This window comes from Anopheles nili, chromosome 3 (genome assembly GCF_943737925.1).
Source record: "Anopheles nili chromosome 3, idAnoNiliSN_F5_01, whole genome shotgun sequence".
NCBI lineage: Eukaryota > Metazoa > Arthropoda > Insecta > Diptera > Culicidae > Anopheles > Anopheles nili.
In genome coordinates this window covers 72,966,247-72,990,369 of record NC_071292.1, presented here as the reverse complement: position 1 = coordinate 72,990,369, position 24,123 = coordinate 72,966,247, and the positions used below count along the sequence as shown (strand labels likewise).

Below are 24,123 nucleotides of genomic sequence, written 5' to 3'. Positions count from 1 at the left end.
CGAGCAGCTATATGCATTCTTTTAGAGAATGGCATTTTTTGTATTTCCGAGAGAACGAAAGGGAGAAAAATATCAACCACGATAAGATCAGAACTGAAACCGGGTCTGGGTCGGGAACTTAAATTAAAACAATACCATTATCGAGTAGCATCGGGCGCATAAAAAAAATGCTGCCTACAAACGTATCTCGGTCCGAGCACCTTTCACTGCCGAAAATGCGGTACGATAAATTCTAATTACCATCTACTACCATTTTACGATCGCTTTCCACGATTCCCCTCCGACCAACAGCAGCATCAGATACGGTGTGTTAATTATCCGCAGGAAATGGTAAACCGACCGCGATATATATTCCCGCGATCAGGGGCCGTATTTGTTTCACCTTCACCACACACGCGAGCGCGAAACGAAGCAGGAGCGCTGAAAAATGTCCTATAATATACATGTACACAATATTAATGCTCGGCGTGATCGTCCGGTTGGATGCAGGACGAATCCGACTGCTCGCAGGAAACGATCCGTAGTAGCCCATTAGCGTTGGTAGCTCAATTTGCATCCGTGGGCTTCCCATCACCGCTGTCCGGTTCGCGCGACCAGGAAAGACCGGTGGGGTAGTTTGTTAAAATATTTTATTAGCTCAACATCTGCTTTAATTAAAACCACCTTCGCTCGATCGATGCTGCTGGCTGGCTGCTGTTGTGCTGGTGCACTTGCGAGTCGACGCTGCACATGGGTGAATGCAACAGATCGCGTCGCAAAAATTGGCGATCTGCTACTCTTTAATTTGCTGTTCCTCTTCTCGAAGCCCACGGCGCGTGATTTGCTTCTCCGATACCGGCGATCACCCGAGAAGGTGTTAATTTATGAGTATCGCAGCATTTCTTGTCATTTCACCGCCGTTCCCGTTCGACAGTTACCGACAGTGGTCCCCTGGGACGAATAAATGTGCATGTTGAAGGAAATGAACCCCATAATCCGCTGGGTGTCCGTGGAGCCGTGACACCTCGTAAAGCGGATCTTATCGGTATGTGGTGGTCGTCTCGGTCCGGGGGAGCCCATTAAATTGCGAGATGCAGTTTTTATTAACTTAACCCAATCCGCGGTTCCATCGATGCCAATCAATGTGTTGGTTCGCTGGATGGAAATATGAGGCTCATCAAAGATGGTCTAGATTGAACCAGAGACGGACGTTGCATAAGATCGCCGAATTTGTGGGCTACCAAGGAGGATCACGAAACGGAACGAAAACCCATTCCAAAAACAAAAAACATCTTGCTTTGTAATAGGAGGAAGCCAAAAAAAGAACCATCCATTTCGAAATTCTTTTCTGCCACGCGAGCCACGCGGTGGGCATTGGTGCAATTCATCATACAAGCACATGCCAGCTGGCGAGTGTTTTTTTCTGCTTTCTTTCTTTAGCCCCCCTCCGAAACATATGCTAGATCCATATGGTTTTATGAGACAACACAGGAAGCGGATAATCGGTGACATTTGAAACATTCATCATATAGTTTGTAGTTTCCCCTTTTTTGAGAGAAAAAAAGACTTTTTTATAGGAAGTAATAAGCATTTTTTTGGAGCAGTCTATAAATGAAGTCCAACGCAACAGATGAATGATAATTTTTTTTTAAATTGTTTACGTAATATGATGGGAGTTATTACGAAGTTCGTGCAAACGAAAGTCTACATAGAAGCACCTAATTTAGTTTTTGTAAAGGAAACAAAATCATATGACTCATAAAAAAGCCATGCTGACAATTGATTGCTTGATTGAGGGGAATAAAATCATCATCCAGCAAAATAATCGTTTTCGTCACTTGATTCCAAACAATATCAAATGATTTTTTCCTTGCAAATGACAACCATTCGCCTGTTCAATACCTCCCGCGGAACAATTGTGGTAACAATCGCGAACGGGAGGCCAGTTTAAAATAGAAACCCAAAAGCATTCGATGGACAACGACGGACGAAACAACGATAACCATCGCCCATCGCGAATCGTGCCCCGTACGCAGATCGAAACAAAAACCCAACATCAAAACCCCTGTACGTCTATGTTCGAGTCTCGAAAAAACATCACAACACGAGCACCGAAACCGAGTGACGAGTGCCCAGGCTGGTTGGCGTGTATGCTGGCCTGTTTCCCTGTGCTTATCGATCAATCGATCGGATCCGTACCATTTGCAGGGTTTGGCTTCGACCGTCCGGCATTCCCTCGCGTTAGATTTTCCACCGACGATAAGCCCGAAACTGATTTCGGACTGCATTGACAAAAGCCGCGTGTGCGATTTTGGCTCGCCTCAAAACCGACTCACCGACGTCGGATTGGGCGGGCCTGTCTCAAACATTCGTGGCTCGAGGTTAAATGCCCTGCTGGGTAAAGGACCAGCACCCGCAACATCCCAGAATACGAAACGAGTCTCTCCGCAGGAAACAGAGTATTGCCAATGCGTTCGATTGGAAACCACCGTGTTAGCCCGTCGGATCGTGTTTAGAAAGTCATGGCTGATCGCGATGTGGTCGCTCCATTTTTAGTGCACAAGGGTCACGAAACGGTGGACCGATTTTACCGAACTCGGACCCGAAATTGGAAGGCCTCTCCACAATGGGCCGCTGAAAGGTTGCGCCTGGCACGATAAGAAAGCCATTGTGAGGATCGGTAATTTGTTGCGATCGCTCAATGGCGTGCCGAATACATCGATCACACCGAAATCGGTCGATGGCTAATGGGCACTGAATGGAGGAGTGCTGACCGAACGTCAAAACATCGTGAGCTCGTTTTGGGAGTGATGCCAACAGTTGAAAGGTGCGCAAAATGAGGGATTTTCGACAGCTTGAAAAATCAAGGAGCAGCTTCGGATTGACGTGAAAATGTAGCAATTGGAGCAAATGAAGTTGGCATTAGCTATCGACTAGCCTTCTGTTTGCTTGTTGCATTGTACAAACCACGTTTAACCAGCAACCGGATCTACTAGCTTCCCTTCTTATCGGTCGCTTGTCGTGAAGGCCATACCTGATTGCCCTGGCTTCCCAACAAACATCTCTTCTCTCTGCACACAAACCGGCTGGCAAACCTATCTGGAAGCAAAACGATTTGATTTTAAACCACAAACACACTGTTCAGACTCTTGCCGGCCGGTACCACCGGTTTTCGTTCAGAACCAAGAAGGATTCGATCAATCCTCGACAAACCTGGCCCTCGTTCCTGCGGAGACGCAATAATAAACGATTTCATTTGTCTCGCAATCGCTGCCAGCTATGCGAGACGCGAATTGCAACCCGGGCAATAATCATACGTTCATTAATCTCCGTCCGCAAGTAGAACCTCCCACCGAACCTGGGAGTGCATTTCCTCTCGCTTTTGAGTCTCCGCATCGATGCAAGCAACCATGCCCTGCGCCGATCGAAATCCGCGAGCTGCGATTAATAATTATACGAGCCACGGACCTACGCGGTTTAAGCCGGTCGATCGGCTAGAAAACGGGTTGAAGGATTCGTCGTCCAAACGACGACTTACTCGCCCAGACACGGGAACCAGGTAATCATCGGTTTTGCGTCAACCGGCAGCGAAGGATTCAATTAGGTTATGCCGCTGCTCCGGACTCTCTTGACATTTTGCAGCGCGTAAAAGCGCGAACGAGCCGAAGTCGAACGGATCGCCGCAGGCGTGCATTGGAGGGGTGATGTTATTTACGGGAGCATAAATTGACCGCCAACTAAGCCGCTATTCTAGTTCACGGTGCGAATCCAGTTTGAGTGCTTACGTCTTTGCTCGCTACGACCCCAGTACTCGGGTATGGGGCATGTTTATGACGCACGGGGTTTTGCGCTTAAAATACCTATCACGTTTGCATTAAATTGAATAAATCTAGATTCATTATTGCAAGCAAATAGCGCAGGATAATGACGCAACGGGTAAGAAATTTGTTGCAATTTACATGAACTACAAAAGTGATCAAGAACATATTGGACTAACACTAGCACCAGGAGCAGCTGCCAAGCAGAATTTGCTGGCCTAGAAAATTGCTCAAATACATCACCCACGTGCGTACCAAAATTTGCATATGTAATCATTCAATGTTGCTCCACGTTTAGCTTACATGAGCATTCTGCATGAGAACGTGCCGTACCAGCGCCGCCACGTGCATTCCAATTCGTTACACTAATCGAAGCATCGCCAACACACGAAACATCTGAGAATGTTGCTCGCATTCTTCTCGTTGACTCCATCATGCCCTCAACTTCATTAGCCAGCATTACAGCACACATTTGCTTTGTTTTGCGTACACCACTGTCCAAAGCCAGGACTATGCCATAGAATGACCGTTTGCTCTCGTTGTCCTTACACCGACAGTCAGGTTTGTGTGTTTGTGTGTGCGAGTATGCGTTTCACCCCCAAACTCTGGTCACCTGACAGCCAATCGACGTTTCTAAAGAATCCGGTATACATCCAGCAACAATAAGAAAGACGCGCGTCAAAAGCGAAACGAGGCAGGCCTTCCTTCGCTCAGTCCTGACAACGATTGCTGGCGACCATAGAGACCTTAGACGTTGTTGCGGCGTGAGTCAGCAGAAGCAGCAGACCTAACCAACCGGCTGGAACATCCAAATCATTTCCCAACCCCGTGTCTCAATCGATGGCGAACCCTAAAAAATAATTACACGCAATACCGACGGCTCTCGCGGGCGGTTGTTTTCCTGAGGTGAACTTCCTTTTCAATTCACAATTTCATTCTCCCAAATTGGGGCCTGATTTCGGTCCTCGGTCCCGCTAGTTAGGCGATTAATTAAGATAATCATACGACCGGGTCGTGAGCTCTCTCTCTCTCTCTCTCTCTCTCTCTTCGTTTCTCGCTTTCCTATTCTCGATCTTCACCTTTTCTTCGCCCTTACCTCACGTTTTGTTCCTAGCTAGTTGCGCTATACGCCCACAACGCCCAATAATCGGACGTGTAGCGGAAAAGCCCTTTCTTTGCCGGCGCGTCAAACGATCGTGGGTCGGCCCCGCCCGCCAACGGGTGTCAGTTTGACGATTTCCAAAGAGTAAGGAAACAAAACGAGAGCATAAAAGGGAGCACATTGGGAGTCACCGAAATCGGCGCGCCGCCATTGTACGCCTAATTTGATTAGGCACAATGGGCATGCGCACCTCCAAATTACAGGTCGCGGCCCGGAGATTCGTGTGCCGGACCGATTGTTTAATCGGCCGTCTAACGAAACAATCTAACGGCGTACCAGACACGTCCTCTAGCGTCGGCGTTTTTGGCCGATTTTCTAGCTCCCGGGGTGTTCCCGACAGACTCCCCGACTTTAAGACTCTTGGACAAGAAGGTTCACGTACTTCGTTGTGGAGGTACGTGCCCCACACACCCGGTGTACGTTGACGTACGTTGACCGCAAACGGGTGTACATTGTTCAAGCGTTGGCCCAAGTATCGCCCCCTAGGGGAGGACTCGAACAATGGCACGCAACTCGTATGAAAATTCACACCGCACTCGTATGGCAAACGCGCAATCACGAGACAAACCTCGGGGGTTTTGCGGGATGATGCAAATGGAAAGGAAATATGTACTTTCTAACGCACTTGCGGCTAATTACAGGCTTCGAAGTAAGTTCGTTTCTCCCGGAGCGATGTTAGTAATCAGTCACGTTATCGCAACGATAATGGACGGCATCAGGCGAATTGCAAGGTAGAAGAGCCGAAGCGACCACATGTGAGCGCCATTTTTATGCTAATGCCCATCATCGCTTTACGAGCAAACGCACAATGGACGTGCAGTACATCGAAGATGTTGTTGGGGAAATAACATCAATTTGTGCTAATTCCGAGGCGACATCATCATGTCATGTGGAATGGCACAAATAATTGGATGTCCATTAGCGAATGGAGCACGAATGAATTCCAGAAGCTAAGCACAATGCTTTATAGTTGTTGTTCCGATTCAATTTCAATTGGAATTCAGTGTTCGAGCTGAAAATAAGAGCAATACACGTCATGAATTCCATTGACGTTCATTTTACAGAAAACTCTTCTACGGGAAGTTTGCTGGTGTCGTTTCTGGTGCGAGTCATCACTGAGTTGGTAGTCAACCGGACCAGTACGGTCACGATTGGGTTGGTTAATTTCAATTCACGCGACAGCTTTGAGTACATCCCAACCGAGTTGATGCAGCGAGTGTCCACGATGGGTTTCGTTAACATCGATCGTCGACGAAATTGCTGTCAACTGCCGGGCATGAGCACTCCGATTGTGCTTCACGCAGTGACGAACTTCGATTGGATCGTAAATCAACTGTCCATATTCAAAGATTCACTAGACATTCTGCAGATCTTCGGATTGTATGGTAAATCGAAAAAAGTGGTTGTGCTGATCGACTCTAACAGAGTGACGCCGGCTCAACTTGAGTCGCTGAAGAAATCGTACCATCACGTCGGTGCTATCGATATTCTGTACGTTTTTGTGTACTCGATGAAACTAAAGATCATGGTGCCGGGGTTAACGAATCCGAACCAATTAGTACGACGGCTAGACACGGATTCCATTGAGCATCTGTTCCCCGATCGGTTGGCTAACCTTTCCGGGCATCCGTACAAAGTCGCCTGCATTGAAAATCGACCTCTCTCGTACCGAACAAGCGACAAACGGATCATCGGCATCGATGTGGATTTCATCGACATCATCGCCAAGCATCAGTCAACGATTGCCGAGTTCAAGTACACAACGGTTCCTATTAAGCTGTTCGAATCATGGTACGATATCAGCGTAGATTTGGCGACCTATCGCATCAAGCACGAAGGACTCGCTTACCCATTCGCTCCAGTATATTTCCCTAACCAGTTCCGCTGGTGCCTTGCTGTGCCGAAAACTTACAATCGCATCATCCACGAGCAGATCATCTGGCCATACACGACCGATCTGTGGGCACTGATCCTCTGTCTCATTGCCTTCTTCACCGGTTATCGATTATTGCTGGAGGATCTGACGTTGAAACGTTTTCCCAACGCATTCCCCATCATCAACACACCGCTGCAGATACTACGTATTCTGTTACTCTTTCTGCTCACCGAATATTACACTGCTAAGTTGACGGCTATTTTGGGACTGTACGAAGTTCCCGGCTATCCGAAAAGCCTCGAAGAATTCGCCCGTACACCGATTCCGCTTATCGTGTCGAAATTGGATGAATACCAGTACCTCCATGACAATCCGGGCGTGCTCTCGAAAACGATCGAATGGAACTTTTCCCAAAAGTACGACCCTTCCAGGTTAGCGTTGTTGCAGTTGTGCGACCTGTTTCCTTTCACCATCGATGACACGACGCAGTACCTGGGTAAGCGCCTCAGCTACCATCACTTTCATTTGATTGACGAACCGATCAGCGCATCGATCTGCCTGAGTCCGTTTCGAAGGACGAGTCCACGTCAGGAGCGGTTTCAGCGGTACGTTACACGACTTCACGAAGCGGGCATATGGGATCAGCTGGTACGTAAATGGGTCCTGCTGGATGGCCGCTCGTCCTGGGCTGGGTTTAGCGTTCCGGGACAGAACCAACATAAGTCGGCGATTCTACAACTCGAGCATTTCCTGCCCGTGTACATTATCGTCGGATATATGTACTCAATTGCTGTGGCCATTTTCATCTTCGAACAGGTCGCGTGTAGGTTGCAGCAACGATTTAAAATGATTTAACCTATCACAACTAATGCACTTTGTGCCGATCATGAATTTAATGGATCGTATGCAATTAAACGGATAATGATGTTTCCCATTATCTACACTAGCATTGCTTTATACTTCATGGCGCGCTGTTCAAATTATATCAATCACCTAACACTAACTTTATGGTATTTGATATAATGCCTATAGTGTGATATAATATACGATTCCAAATATACAGCAAAGCTCGAATAAAGCAACAAATCTGTTTCACATTATTGCAATATTTTCAAGGCGTCTTGTGTGATTTGTTTTGCATACATTCTCAACCAAGGCCTTTGTTCCTGTTACCAAGCTGGCAAAAAAGTTCCTTCGTTCACCATATGGCTCTTTTTTCTCACGCACGACCTGATACTTTTAGCCATGTTTCGCCAATTCCATTCCACTCCGCTAAACGCATCACAAACGGTATCAAGTATCATTACACAGGAGGTTATACTGACTGATGTCAAAATGGTCATTGAAAATTTACCGAACTCAAGCGACATCTATTCATTTCATCACCTGTAAATTCAGCTAAATAGCTCCTTTGGATATATATCAAAAATTTAGGAGTTACCAGGCTCTGTAGATATATAAAAAGCTTCTACTATGATCAATGATTAACAAACGTTTAACAGAACGGTAAAAAACGTTGTACAAATCCATGCGGTACAAGCTAGAAATGCGCTGAAAAGCCTCCACCCTAAAACTCAAGAACAAAAAGGGAAAACACTCTATCAACCTTCCATCAGCAAACGACCTCAAAGAGTAATTCATTGTGGAGCGAAAATCGGACCGATATGCAAGAAGCAAACCAGAAGAACAATAATACGTACCGCGCAACCGCTCCGCTAATGAATCGTTCGCCAGGAGAAGGAAACCGGCCGTGGCCAGCTGACGAGTGTGCTGGCGGAGTGCGGCTAAAAGCATCATAATATGTGCCGAGTAGTGTTGTCTAATGAGCCGGTCTTTTTTTGGAGCCTCTCTCGAAGCGCTGCACACGATCGGAAGCTGTACGAGAGGGAAGCCAAACAGCCATACTGGCTGGCAAGCCGACCCACGGTCAACTTCGCCCTTGTGTGTTCAACTCTCGTGTTTTTTCACCCCCTAGAGAAGCTCTCGCAAACGGAGGTTTTTCCTTTCTCGTGCTTGTTTTGATGCGACCACGATTTTTTGACGAGTCGACCCGACCCAAAGGAACCCCATCTAGCACCCGTCGATGGCCGGTAATGGTTGGCTCGTTCTGTTTCGTTACGCTACCCATCCGCAGGGGCTAATTGGTGGTGCTTAAGAGGTTTGGTGCTACGATTCCGCCGTTCTCGGGCACGTGGCTAACTAGCCGTATCGGATGCTGCGCAGGCCAAGCCAATCGATGCCGATACGGTTTCCTCTGGGGCGTGGGGATCGATCGATTTGGGGTTCGATCTGGCAGCAGTACATTCTTTCTAATTTTGCTCTCGAGAGATGCTAATTGATTTTTTTCTCTTTTCTTCCAGGTAAGTACGACACAACCGGCCAAACGAGGGCTAACCGGTAGAATCGTTGTAAGTGAATCATTTACCATCAAGATTTTATATCGCATAAATACCCGCTTTATTTCGCGTGCTTCTGACCCAACGAGCGCGTCAGTATTTTGGGGCATTACTCGAAACTCGCCTTCGACGATAAATTCTCGTTAAAAGGCTCTTTACTTCAGTGCGTGATACGCAATTAAGGGCGGATGTAAAACATTTGCGAGATCCTCAGTTAACTGTCTGTTGGTTCGTAAAGCTAAATACAATCGCAATGCGAATACTCAGATCGCGGTTTTCGGTAGCTAAATTGATCTTATCCTTAATAGACGGTGACTCAATGCCTTCAGATATGCTTCTGTAGCGACACAAAGTGATCATTTTGGCAGGACAAAACGAGGAATCAACATTCCGTCACCTGCATAAACAGCCGCGCAATTACGAGCGATTGAAGATCGAAAGATCTTGCTCGGATCGCTCGGTTGGTGGTGATAAATATTATTATCTTCCGGGGAGGAAATAACCAGTTGCGCAAACAGCGCAAAATACTCTCGACAACGTCCATGCGGACAGGGAAAGCAAGCAAAAATTTGAAAACTGCATATAAACCACGCCCTGGCCACACCGAATCACCAGCGTTCGATCACCAGCGTAAGCTACTCACCGCGGGGCAGAAACCGAAACTTCCAAATTGGCCACTTCCACCCCCTGAGGACACGAAGTGGAACAGGTTTTTTTGCTTTTTCGGCAGAGATCGAACATCGACGATCAGGAATGCATGCGAACACGCATGTCTGGGCTTGTCAGCGACAGTCGCGTAGGGACATCAATCGGACCACATGTGTGCCATATCAGCGGGGGTCTTACTGATGAGCTTTAATGCTGCCGAAATGAGCAGCTATAAGAACCAAGAAAAAAATACTGGCAGTTTTTCTTCTGACAATTCGACATGCTTCAATTATCGTTGGACGTGCGGTTATTGCACAAAATCAGCTTCAGTAAGCGAATTTGGTGGGCCACAGCCAAACCATCTGTCATGTGAAACGGAATGCCTTTGCGAATGACTAAAGAAACTGAACATTAATTTAATTTCTGAACTCAATTTAATTGATGAGAAAGATAACAACACGATTATCAAAACGTCAGAATCCAATGGGCACCGCAGATCAGGTTGCAGCCGTTTCAATGTGTTTTTTTTTTACTTTAGTAAAATGATAAGCACAATCGAAGAGAATTCGTGCATCATTTACTATGAAACTCTCTCTTGCATCGTTCGCGCAAAAGTAGGCAACCGCTACCTCGAAGGATCATGGTGTGGCATGTAATATGACTAATTTAAGATTTGTATCACTTTTGTGCCATCGCAGCCCATTCATCTTAACCTTCGGCTTCTTCCCATTGGAAAGAAAGACACCGTTGACGCGAGCCACATACAGAGGGATTGTATTTTTTTCAATTACAACCCTCGTGCGATCGCTTACATGAGATCACGCCAGCGGCTCATCAACGCGAAACGAACCCGAATCGCACACAAAGGAAACCCAGGAATGAACACTTTCATTGATCTGTCCACCGTTGAAACGAACGATAGCCGTTGGCTCATTTTTCTCCCGTGCAGTGAATCGTTCCGGAACGGCCGCGAAAATCGCGACCGAATGCCCCAGCTCCCGGCGACGTCTCGCCAAGCGCATCCGTAAATTGATCACCCGGAACGATGGATCGCTCGGGTTAAAATGTTCTAGACGAAAAGGGACGCCGTAGTTCCGCCCGGCTTGCTTACTACCGACCGGGCGTACCTGCGATCGCAATCTTCTTAAGATTCACTCATCACCGATCGCAACACGCGGCCCAATGAATAGCGGCCGCCTCGCTTTAGCATATCGGTCCGCTATTGGTGGTCCCGAGTCGGAATGACGACCCCAGACGGCCGCATGGTGGGGGAAATATGTTGCCAATAAACCGTATCCAAGACCAATCGTTAATCCTAGATGAACCTACGGCCCGGTCGAGCCGCTTCATCTCGCTTTCTGCAGCTGGCAGATAAATTGCTCACCCAACCCGGGATCCGCGGCTTGCAAATGGGCCGCTCAATTTGCTCGCCGGCGATCGCTAATGCGAAATGCGATCACGGAGCATTCCAAGCCGCCGTGTACGAGCTGCCCAGCCCGCCCACCCGAAGAGCGATCGGGAATGCAGTTGCACGTGAAAAATGGTGCGCCTCCCTTCACGCGAGCCAGACCCGCGATACGATGGCGGTGACAAAGAAAAAAAAAGAACACACATAACAAAAAAGTCACGAGAAAATAACAACATCAAGAGGATACACTCCCCCAGCGCGTCATGGCGGTGGCGTGAAAAATGGGGTCGGAATCGGTTGGTGAGATGAATGGGAAAACGATCACCAGCCGGCTGGTCTCGGCTCCGTGTGTGCGGTGTAGAATTGTCGCACTTTGATCGATGGAACAAATTATCGCTACCAGCGGGTGGTACCGAGCCGTTTCGATTCGTTCCCGGTTTCTGTGGCCAACCGAAATGGGGTTCGTCGCTTTGCCACCCATTCAAGTCTCTCGTTTCGAAAAACCGATCACCACCGCCGTAGTAATGGAGTATTCTCTCTGGGCTCATTTCTTACGTTGGAATGCTTTCACGACGTCGGGGTAACGCAAGATATGATGCGATTTGGTCCGAACCGTCTAGTCTTGCCTTCCAGTGGAGATTTTGACTAGATCGCGCTGAACATCGGCACCATTGTGAACCAAAACGCTAGGAAACAAACGCACCATCAAGCGGAAACTGTTTGGGAACCTTACATTTCTTTAGCCCCATTGACAGCTAATATTCCCCTAAACACAAACAAACCCTCTCTCGCGACTCACCCTTAGACTGGCGTTCCCATTCTCATAGTTTCACCCATTCCTCGCGCTCACCAGCACGGATAAATAAATCGATTACTTTCAAACCACCCACAAAAATGGATTCCTGACCAAAAAAAAAACATTTAGGAACGGTCAAACCATCTCGCCTAGTCCTCCAAACAGCGCCATCGATATAGCATCGATCGAGCCCATCGATGCTATAGCCGATTTTCGACCAAGAGGTCCGATCGGGCACACGGTACATCATTAATCTACTCTCCTTTCTGCTGCCAGAAAAGGGCTATCCCTTCGCTCCTCGTCCGCCCACTTAACGGTAATGGCGTCCGGGACTAGGACCCGTTGGAAACTCGCACTGCCACAAGTGTCGAAAATGTGGCCCTCGCACTCGTGCCCACTGACCAGCTAGCTGGCCCTCGAGCGATCGGCTGTCATCTCCCATTTCGCCCGCTCATGCATTGTGGACGAATCGTTCGCTAGCTTTCTTCCCGCTTCACAGTTTTCCTCCACACCCTGCGCGAGAGAACCGACCGGCGAAAAATAATTAATGATCGGTTTTAGGAGTTTATTAATGTCAAACTATTGCCCGCGCGACTCCAAAGCGAACGCAAATGAATATGATGAGAAGAAAGGGAGATGAAGGGATGCTGCCCCACAAAACCCCCGGCCACAGGAGCGAGAGGTGGCAAGCATTTAGACCTAATGATCTTATTTAGTTTTCGAATGTTTTACAACCCCACGCGCCCTTCTCGACGGGCTCCGGATGGCTTTCCATAATAGCTTTTCGATCTAGGTTTTCTCTATAACGCATAGCGGGTTCACCCGTGAGTAAGATAAATGGGCCCGGAACATCACAAACTCAGCAGCAACTGCGAAACAATTTGTTTGCGGTCCCCCACTCGAACCTGCCAACACTACCCCGGGGATGCCACGGTACGGTCGCGAGGAAATTCGCCAAATCGATTCGAGAGCAAAACACTTGCCAAACGAATGTCATAAATCGATTGATTTATTAATGGCCTCCGCCGGCGGGCTGTCGATCGAGCGAAATCGTGCCGTCCGCGTCAATCAGCTCCGGGATTCAATATTAATGCGCGCCCACCGGGCACTAATGGGCTCGCGGTCTGTGTGCGTCAGTGCGTGTCCTGGGAGGTATTTGCCACCTCTCGCGCACCTGGACCGATGGATATAACCGTATTAAACGGGTCCACAGTAAGGGATCGATTATAGGCGACAACTAATTTCAGCCGGTGGTTTCAAACAACAGCTCGCATGCTAACAAGCTTCATCGTGCTCTAAGAAGGAATCCATCCTTGTTTGACCAGCCCGTCAAATCATGCGTAGCGATCGCTTTTTTTTTTGATGGCCGACTGATAAGCTTGAAATACCACACGGACGCATCATGATCCATCAAGCGATCGGTCCGCCGCAGTTGAACCAGTTCCTCGTTTTCGGGCAACCCAGCGTTATCAACTCGATTCCATCTGAGCGGACGTGCGTACGAAGGATTAGCCCTCAACCGACGGTCGGATTAGCAAACGTGGCGAAAGGCGAAGCTTCCAACCATCCGGGCATCGACTTAAGTGCCTCTCGGTTTGGGGTTTGCTTTAATTTAATTGAACGCACCCGAACTCGAGCGCCCAAACCCGAGCATGATTGGGTCGATGTTTGTGGCGAAGGGATGAATAACAAAAAGGGGTGGAAAAGTCTCCCCGAAGATGGTGGTGGGCGGATCGGTGAACTTCTCCCGCGACTGACAGCAACAAGACTTCCGAACCCGAAACTGAGCTGACGCACTCCGTGAGGTCCCTGGTCACTGGTTGACAGTTGAAGTCAGTTGACGTGGGGTTGGTTTTGTGGGCTTTTTTTATGTTTAACTTTTATTTTACTTTCAGCTGCTGGTTGAAGGGTTGCTTTCTGCCTTTTTTACACCTCTTGCGCTCACCGAAACGGAGCTCGAGCGTGAGAGGAGAAATCTTTATTATGCATGTTCATCAAATCACCTGGACAGCGGCAGCTAGCGTCATCTTACGAGGCGCTCCATTATCGGATTGACATTTGACCAAACGGGGGCTCGTTTCTAACCATGCTAGAAGGGTTTGGTTTGTGCAACCATTCGCTCCACATTCGACATTCCACAGAGCCCCAAATGTGTGTGTGTGTGTGTGTTTGATAGCACCCGTCAGGTTGTAGCGCACCGAACAGCAGGAAAGCACGTCCTATCTAATGGATCTCTAGACGTATCTTCCGAATGCAGTCCAGCTGTCCGCTAGGGCGCTTTTACTCGTAGTTCAATCACATTTTTAATCTACTCTCTCTAACAAGAGCGGAACATTGGAGATACAAAATCAATCTCCCCGACACGATACATGCCATTTTGGAAAACGAACACACACGGCGACACGTTGCCGACCTTTTGCTCTAGTTTTCGTTTTCTACTGCGAGGCCTCTGTTTCGATTTTCCCGTTAAAACAAACGCCTGCCAAACAAAAAACAACCCATAAAGCACACATCGCACGAGCCCAAAGTAAACGAAACGAGGTTACGGACATTTTACGGCCAGTCGGCTGCCCTGTGAATGAAATACACTCGGACTCTGTCTCCAGCCACCTAAAGGCGTACGATCGCGGATAATGATCACGATAACAATTATGCTCGTTCGTGCTGCTCATAGAGTTGCAGCGAAAAAGCGAAAAAGCTCGCTCGCGAAATCGTGCAAATTCGTTTCGTTTCTGCGGGGCATACATTTTCAGCCATCGACGTTTTGCATATCGGAACCATCGTCCCCGGGTACCAGGAGTCAACTACCACCCTCCGTATGTCCCGGTGCGGACAATGGCTGGGTGGGTCCAGAAATGGATACAATGTTGGTGAATTCGAACGTGCGCACGTGTTTCCACTCGCGTTGTCCGTCGCGTGGTCGTTGTTGGTTCGATTCGCGCCGAGAAAGCCTCTGAAAAGGTGCTGCCCCAGCGCATGAGGTGAATTGCCGCATAATTCACCGCCCCTTTAGTACCAACGCGACTCAACAGTGTTTCGTTTGCAAATTCTACTGCTTGGTTTGCGCCGGTAGCGACCACAAATGAGTCACATCGAAGCACGTGCCCCATCGCACGCTGACACTGTGGCGCAGTTCCCGATTTATTGTGCATTTTTGTGCCTTGCTCTTTTGCTTGACGGGAGCCAGCCGCTGGGTGAGCTGACGAATGGCGATTTATTAGCCATTCTGGACGCAACGGTCACGCGCTGCATATTAATAACTCGATGGACTGGCATGCCCTGAAGAGGCACACGAGGTACGAGAGGTTTTAGCGCGTTTGTTCGAGCAGATCATTGCCGGCTCCCTCCGGATGCCGGGACTCTCAAGGGTCTTTTAAGTTTACCGCTCCCAAAGCCATCCTCGGTCCAGCAGCAGTACCGGAAATTGAATTTTTATCCACGTCTAGAACAACGTCGACGACGACGACGATTTCTGGCCAATTCGATCAGCCTGCGCACATGCCCGGTTCTAACGCAGCGCACGTAAAGCCCACCATGAGCCCACGAGTTTAATGATTTCGTTTCACCGATCGAAACGCCGCTCGCGGAAGGGAAAATCAATCGATCGTTTAATCGAATTCCCCGGCCCAACGGTCCAGCCCGCTTGAACCTAAGAGATGATTTTGCTCGTTTCTGGTGATACGCGTCCCTCTCCGTTCCTACCTCAAGGATCGTTGGGATGGTGCTGGGGAATCGGGACGATAATTGATTTTTTACCCCACCAAACGATGCTCATCGATGGGTACGATCAGAGGACGGAGAAAAGAACAACGGCAGTGGGACGGAACTTGATCGAGATATTAAACGATTTTATTCCACAGGTCGCAAGGCGGCCATTTTAACACAACCACTCCCATCATGGCTTGCACGAACCTCCCCATCTGAACTGATAAGAGATCCGAGATGTGGCGAGAAATTAGAATACGCAACCATGGCAGAAGAAAATCGCGCCACGCTACGCCCAGACACGGAATTGCGTAAAAGCGCAACCGTTTCGTGTCGCGCGCTATCGCTTGCGTGTGGAATGCGAAGCTTTCGCGCATCCTTGCCAGGTCTTGCCAGCTACGACCGGCTGTTCGACTCATGTCGGAGAAATTCGCGCGACTCGACAAACGGTTAATGCATCACCTTGGGACACGCGAAACACTTGCTGCCTCCCATGTGGAGTTGGTGCACAAATTTGTTCACCCGTCATCCAAGACCTGGCCCTGTTCGGAAACAGCACGGGTTAAAGATTAATGTGTTGTTACATCGCCAACTGGGGGGACGTTTTCGTGGATTTCTTCGACCAAAGGGAGTTTCGTTAATTTGTAAAATGATCAGTAGCGTGAAGACTTTGTTGCAACAACAGGGTGGTTGTGCAACGAATCGCAAAGGCTTCCTCATTTAGCAATATTTTGTGACATATTTTACAAACTATAACCAAATTCCTTTATTAAACCAAAAATTCTTCGAATAATAATAATTTACGTTCGAGTGAGGCAAAAGAGAGAGAGATTTTAATAAAGTTTGACTAAATTTTAAGACCAATGTTGACAAGAAAAATATTAAAAATCGAGAAAACATTTAAAAAGATGTTTGCAAGGCTTTTCTGATCCACCCTGCGCGTTGATGCGCAATAATTTCTGTATCTTTTGATGCAAATCTCCGCCCAGAAGCATGTAAGCCATCGCACGATACATTCTGCACCTCGTAAATAAGCGTTACAAACGCGCTGAAAGGGCGGCGGAATGCCTTAGCGCCAACGAGCAGGCGAGTCACAGGATTTATCAGATCCCACCCGAGTGTTTGTCGAGAGTCCAGCAACAATTAAATCGTTTCATGCTCGGTTCCGGGCGTTCAGCCGTACTGAAGAATTCATTTGTCCAGTTCCTTGAATTCGAGCACTTGAACTTTGCTCGATCACTTGGTGAACCTTCAGGAGAGTACGCACGGGCGCGAGTCTACACTCCATAATGAGAGTCACCCTCAAGGGCCGGTGGATTTATTTGCCCGATCTCAAACCGAATAATCGGACCGAATAAACAAACTCACGGATCGCACTCGATCCTTGAAACCGGGGCCACCCGGGAACAGAATGTGACGCACCTTCGGTATCTTTCTGTGTGCTCACAGCCAGCAACTAGCATCCTATTCGGCAAGAGACAGCCCAAAGCGGCAAGTAAAACGACTCCAAATTCGACAAGAGTAAGCCCAAATCCACGCTTCCCAAAATCGATCCTGTCGGCAAACGCGGCACTGCGCCCTCTCGGACACTCTCGATCAGGTTTCGAGAACTGTTGAATATTTATAGCTCGCCAAGCTAAGGAGGGTTCAGCTTTAACCGCAAACGCAGTCCCGCGACCCATCAATGTCCGCTGGAGCGCAATGTGCCGACGACGACGGGGAAATGGACAATCGAACGGATTGATCGACGAATTTACAACCGGCTATTTCCGCGGCGGATCGTAGCTGGGATTGTGAATATTTGCATACCGCTTATGGGCGGGACGGATTCGGGAAAAAAGGATCACCGCTAAAAAAAAAAGAATGACGATCGTTTATCACTCGTTCGGGATCAAATTTATCAAATCAAATTGGGAGCAAAACCCCAACGTTGCCATTCGCCGACAGCGTTCGAATCGTCGAGTATCACTCTGTAGGGGAAACATTCCACGGCTGAGTCTTCATCGGGAAGACTCGCTTTCGTTCCCAATTCGAACGATTTACGAATGACAGTCATTAAATTATTACATAGTGGGTTATTTTATCAATACCACAAAATCACAGCTTTGCTCAAATGCAGTAGAGTTAGCGTTCTGAGTCAAATTTGCATTCGGAATCAACTTCTTCTCGGGTCTCTACAGTTCTGCATGTCGATTGGGGGGTTTTTCGGTGCCATTGAACGTCTAATTAGATTTGGATAATTTCACCCCACGATCATCACACTAACCGGGGCTAGGATCGATTCCTTGGAAGAAAACGAAGCATTCCGTTACGCAGATGAAAGATCTCCCTGATGGCCATAATAAATGGGATCTTTCGACCGTTTCGATCGTACCCTGCAGCCATCCCTGGCCAGTGCTTTCGATATCTTAGTGGCGTTAACACGCCGTATCATTGGCGTATCAATCCGTTCGCTTTTCAGTCGAATTCTGACCGTGAGGCATGAGCGCCCTAAAACCCGAAACGAGCGAAAAACTTCCAAGTCACCCTCGGGAGGCTCGAAACCAACGCTAGAAGGCGACTAGCTTCGTCACGAGGCGCGTACGCTGGGTGAATAGACTGCTCTATCGGTTCGACAATCGATTCGCAGCACCAATCAAGGCCATCCGCATAATTTAGCGACCGTGATTAATTCCTTTCTGATTCTGAGAAATTAGCATGAAAATTCGGCAGCCGCACTTCGCGGTCGTTGTGGATCTCAGGCGGCCAGATTCCAACGAGATCCATGAACTCGATCCAAGTAAAAGGTGAAACCACCCGTATCTATCCACCCCAGCAAGGGTTCCTTACAGATAATGCGATTCTCTCACCCGCTGAGCTGGCTTCCCCAGCATTATGATCACAATGACTCTCTAGCTGACTGAGTTTGCGTGGTGTTTCCAATCTGGTCCGAAGATGCGACCTCCAATGCACCCCCGGGGAAATGGACTATTTATTGCATCGACCCCGTTGCCGGATGCCACGAAGAGCCCCCGTTCGAGAACAACACCTCGAGGTGCTCGAGCGGAGAACAGAAATCGTGGTACACTTGCGCAACCACAAAACGAACCAACCGCCGGTTTCGAGGTTCTGCAGATAGAGGAAGATCTCGATTCCACAGCAAACGCACGCTTGCAAGCAAGCCACAACCTTTCCACACGATGGGTGGTCAGCTGCAAGCCGTAATCTTTGCGGTCGATCCTTTCCGACCACGTGGAGAACACCCTGACGAGCGAACCAAAGAAGGACCGGTTTCTTTTTACGGCGCTCATAAAATGCTCCACAACGATCATTTTCGTTTTCACCAGCAAAACGCTCCTGTTACTACACCGTCGAGCTGGTTCACGAGTCCCGGGATCGACGCCACGGGATGCATTATCGTTGCACTGGTGAAGTTCTGCAAACGCCACAGATCCATGGACCTGGCTCAAACCAACCTATGGCGACACGCACCACATCCGATGGCTTAGTAATGATGATGATGGAAGTCGTCATCGTTTGGACAGAGAACCTCGCAAGAACGCGTCCTCTAGATCACTATCGGGCGGGAATGGACGCGTTCGAGCGACAAAAGAGTCCATCACCGTACTCATCTACCACCTGGAGCGACCTCTGCCCAGGGTGCGATATCTTCTGCTGCCAGCCGATATCCATCGAGGACCATCTGTGGCGCGTCACTAATCATGTTGCCGTCCGGCTAATCTCACGACTCATCATGTAATCAACGCTGCAAAGCGTTCGACAGTTTGCAAACTTGTTGTCTAACGATTTTCTCTTCTTCTTTCATTTTCTCTCTCACTCCGTTATAGGTAAGTCTAGAGCTCGTCACACACCGGAACAACAGATGATCGATTGGCATCATGTGGTAGAGGAAAAGTGCGTGCAGCAAAACCCCACATCGGGCAAGTCGAGCAAATTCAATTAACTTACTCTCTTGGAGTTCGGCGACCCTACTGGAGACGTTCGATAACCAACATCCATTCTCTGACCGGTGTTGAGTTACAACCCCTTTCATGGTCCATGTTTGTTCGACCATGCCGCCTCCGTTTACACTTCCTGCTCGTAAAGCTGGCGATAAATCGCCGTTCGACAACCATCCATATTCCTGTCCCAAAGCGTCCTCCTCGTTCTTTTCCAGCAAAGTTCGCTACAGAAGCGCAGAGTGCTGAAAAATTGCTCTCGTTCCATTTTGCCGTGGTTTAAAAGCAAAACCCCTGCTATCGGGGCGATGTTCTGGCCCCTAAGCCGCCAACAGTCACTGATCTCGAACACTCGAGACCGAACGGTCGGGTTTAGTTACGCATTATACACACTTCATTACATTTGTTTACCACCACGTTCGTTTTCTCGTTCGATTTGCGTCCGGCGCATCTTACGCGCTTCGTAAACGCGATGCACGCCAAAGTGGCCAAGTCAGGAACGCAAGCAAACAGGACGAATGCACACACCGACTGCTCGGAAGCACCGGCGGCAGCAGCAGCATAATTATGCTTCCACCGAACTGATCTTCATCTTCAGACCACACCGTGCAGGTGCAGGCATGCACGCGGTGGGTTGGACTGAGCACTTCTTACGCGCGATCCATTATAAGATTTGTGTTGCCTTAATAATTGGTCACATCTTCGTGCCCAGCGAACGGTTGAAGAGTAGTAGGTCCGGCCCGGTTCTTTTGCGCATTTCCGCAAGCTTCTTCTTATCAACCACCGCCTGTGGCACATTCCACCGCGCGTTACTCATCGTTTGAGGCACAATATAAATGAAGCGTCATAAAACATTATTGTCTTTAGATCTTCTACCCCGGTGCGGTGCATTTTAGAGAGAAAGAGCAAAATTTCCGACGGGCTAAAATATTGGAAGCCACTCTATACGGTTTGTGGTAGGACTTGTTCAATTTCGTGATTCAAGCTGCACTCCTGTACTAGCTTCTTTACTGGTGAGAGCCAGCAGCAAATTTGTGAACCTTCTTCCGGGAGGGTTTGATTTATGATTCCACGATCGTACCCAAATGATGCAAAGGCCTTTCTGGAGGAATAAGATGGAACAAAGTACGCACGCTATTAAATTCACAAAAAATCGTTTTTGGCAATATTTCGAATACATGCACTTAATTTGCACCCCAACATTCACCGAGCATGTTCATGACTTTCAAATCGTTTCACGACAGCGAGAATTGCTTCATCCGGCCGTAAAGTAATTTTAATAAAACACACCACCAAAATGCACCGGAGCTTCATGCACTGACGCGCACGCGCATATCGGTGGGCGAATTTCGTGTGGATTAAGTTTCAAACGTTCACGCACCACACCAAAACCGAAAACCACAACCAGGTAATTTACATACAAAAAGCAACGCCTGAAACGTTTTGTTACAAAGCGAAAAAAAAAATGAATGTCAACTCGGCCAGGAGGAGCGATGCATTTAATGTGCAAATATTCCGAACAGCAACAAATTGGAAGAAAGCAAGATCTCCTCACGATGCACCGCCAACGGGGTTCCGTTTCATTTTGATGATCTCATTTTAATGGCAACGGTTATTTGCGTCAGGTTAGTCCCGGTTCTCTCGGTTTTATCACCATCGGGAAGTTGTTGAAGTTATTAACGCACTTGCACTCTCGCGTGTCTTATGCGTGCTGATATAATTTATGTGGCTTTAATTCGATTTGGGACGGGAGAGCCCGAACGAAAAGCGGACCATCAAAAATTCAACCAGTTAAACGGCGTGTTTACCCAAAAATCCCGCTGAAACCGCACGAATAATTCCTCACAGCACGATCTTTTCATCGCGCTTACGCTCGAAACTCGCCGTCGCTTCCCACCGTGCGACAAAAATTAACTACAATTAATTCCTGCCCTCATCGCTCAAGAAACCGGTGCGGAAATCGTTTCGCGACACTGTCACGGTGCGCCAACGGTACCTGATACGGTTTGCCTCCGTGTCTCTGGCCTCCTAAAGCTCGCAAATCCACCCTTTCCCGGCGGTCGGTTACGAGTCGTTTTTCGTCACCGTCGGGTGGCCACACGAGAAAATGCGCTTCCAAACGTGCCACGTTCATTTGCCCGAGCACGGGTATTAATTTCGCCCCTGACCGGGAAACTGATGCACCGCGGTTCATTAAAAAAAATAAATAACGTTCTTACAAATGGGTGGACAAATGGGCTGTGTCCACCAAACCCCTGGGCCGGTGATGAAACTCGATCCCGAGGGAGAGGATTTTTGCGTGCCAAAGTCCCCTCGAATGCCCCACAATGCCATCGGTCCCGGTCGGTTAGGGTCGGTTTTATTTCCCTGCCGTACATTCCCAACCGAGGTCGGGGATGATTGCAGTGAAGAAAAAAAAGAAAAATCGAGCGCGCGCGCCACTAAAAACGGTACCGACGGAACGGTAATACTAGACCGCGAAAACTCGTCCCCACCGTTTATTAGCCACCCGGTGATGTTGCGTGCATAATCCAACCGATGCACTCTCGCGGTGCAGGAGCATAAAATAAATAGTGTTAATTAGTGGCGAGCGGTTGGCCAGATCGAGATTCCGGTTGGGATTCGCTTCCTCCGGAGCTCCCGTTACCCGACCAACTAGGTTTCCAATTTTAATCACCCTCTCAACCCGGCACTTTCTATCATTCCAAGGATCGTGTAAATCCGCCCTTCCACCTTGGAAAGCTGAGCGATTTTTCCGATTTCCCTCCCATCGGGTCGATCAGCGTCGAATGCAATTTGTGTAAGAAAATAAATACACTTCATTAGGTCAGCCCGCGGGATGGTTCGAGCTCTTGTTCAGGGGAGTACGAAGTACTTTCAGAGCACTTCGTTCGCCAGCCAGCACGTGACCAAAGACATGCGGCATCCGGGCGAGGTCAAGCCGGGGTTAACAAACCGAAACCGCCGCCCGCCGATGGCGAATGCGATTGGGTGCAATCAATTCTGCACCCCCGGTTGGTGCAAGATTAATGCAATTGTCACCACGCGACCTACGGTTCTCGCCGTACGGGTTTTTCTTCTTTTTTTGTTGCTATCCTACCGTTCCGATCCCGTCTCTAGCTCCGCCTGGTTCATGTGTGGTCGAATTGGCTCCTCGAAACCATCGGCTCGGTTGCAAGTAATGGTAATGATAATTTATGACTATTTGTTGCAACGGAGCATGCGAAGTTGGCCTGTTTTTTTTTCATTCGCTCGCTCGCTAAACCCCCCGGAGGTCTTGACACATTTATGATGATTCATATGGGCCAGTACGGCGTATTGTTACGCTTATATGATGCACTATTTGCACGAAGCTCGCCTAGGTTCGACACCCACAATGTGGTCACCATCGCAACCACTGCTGGGTGGGCGCGCACTCGACAGGTAACTAATTGACACCTTTCGAAACCGTTTCCTGGGCTAGTAGGGTTGAAAAGGTTATCGAATCAACTCACTATTGAGAGCGTCGTATTCGATTAGCGCAAACTTTTCATAGGACATTTAAAAAGAGCTTATTTGATTTAATCTCTTCATCGTATAAACACGGCTTAAGTATATTTTAAACTTGTTCAACGACACACACACCAATGAAATATTATACCAACAATTACAATTAATGTGAATTTTCAAACAGAAGAAACGAAATAAGTGACACTCACTCACAATGCTGAAAAGCTCAGAAAGAACATCACTTACTATTTGGTGTCTCTTTAATGCTTCGCATGTAATCAGCCTTCTGCCAAAATGACACCGACGATCAGCCACAAAACTAATCCACAGCACGACTCTCGTAATGCCACTTTAAACGTTCCTAAACGATCCTTGGTCAGTCGGTGGAGAAGTGCGATTTTCGCCGCATTTCTCCACATCCGAAATCCACGCAGGCCCCCTATTTTCACGACTCCAATAATCGTCACAGCATGAGCGCATTTCGGTGGAGCCGTCTTCATCCCAAGGGCCTCCCAACGCATCCTTGCCTAAGGGCTAAGGAAACGATCGCTTACAGCTACAGCCGCCCAATTTGGTCCCATTTGTCATCCGATACAGCTGTCTGCTCGCGCGGTCTCTGTTTGCCGAAGCAACCGTTTCGCAATCAAAAGCAAATTTTCGCCTAATGAGATCTGACCGGTACAAAGTGTTTCGTGTGCATGTTTGCCTTCGCTTCTCCATTGCCCTTCATTATCGGCTTCATTGGGAGAGCGAAGCGTGGCGGGTGGATTCGTATTCGGTGCTCTAATTTGGAGATCTCCCATTTACAAAACGTCCGTGTCTCATTGTGCTGGCAATGAATTTGTTCCGCTGTGTCCGAGTGCTTGATCACCACCATCCCGTGGTTCCGTCGGTGTGAGTGAACATAA

The 24,123-nt window shown here is 48.4% G+C and overlaps 1 protein-coding gene across 1 annotated transcript in view; it reads left to right on the top strand.

Moving 5' to 3' along the window:
* The window catches only part of LOC128727617 (fringe glycosyltransferase), a 105,856-nt gene that overhangs the window by 43,399 nt on the left and 38,334 nt on the right, over positions 1–24,123 (top strand). The gene's annotated exons all lie outside the window — the stretch shown is intronic.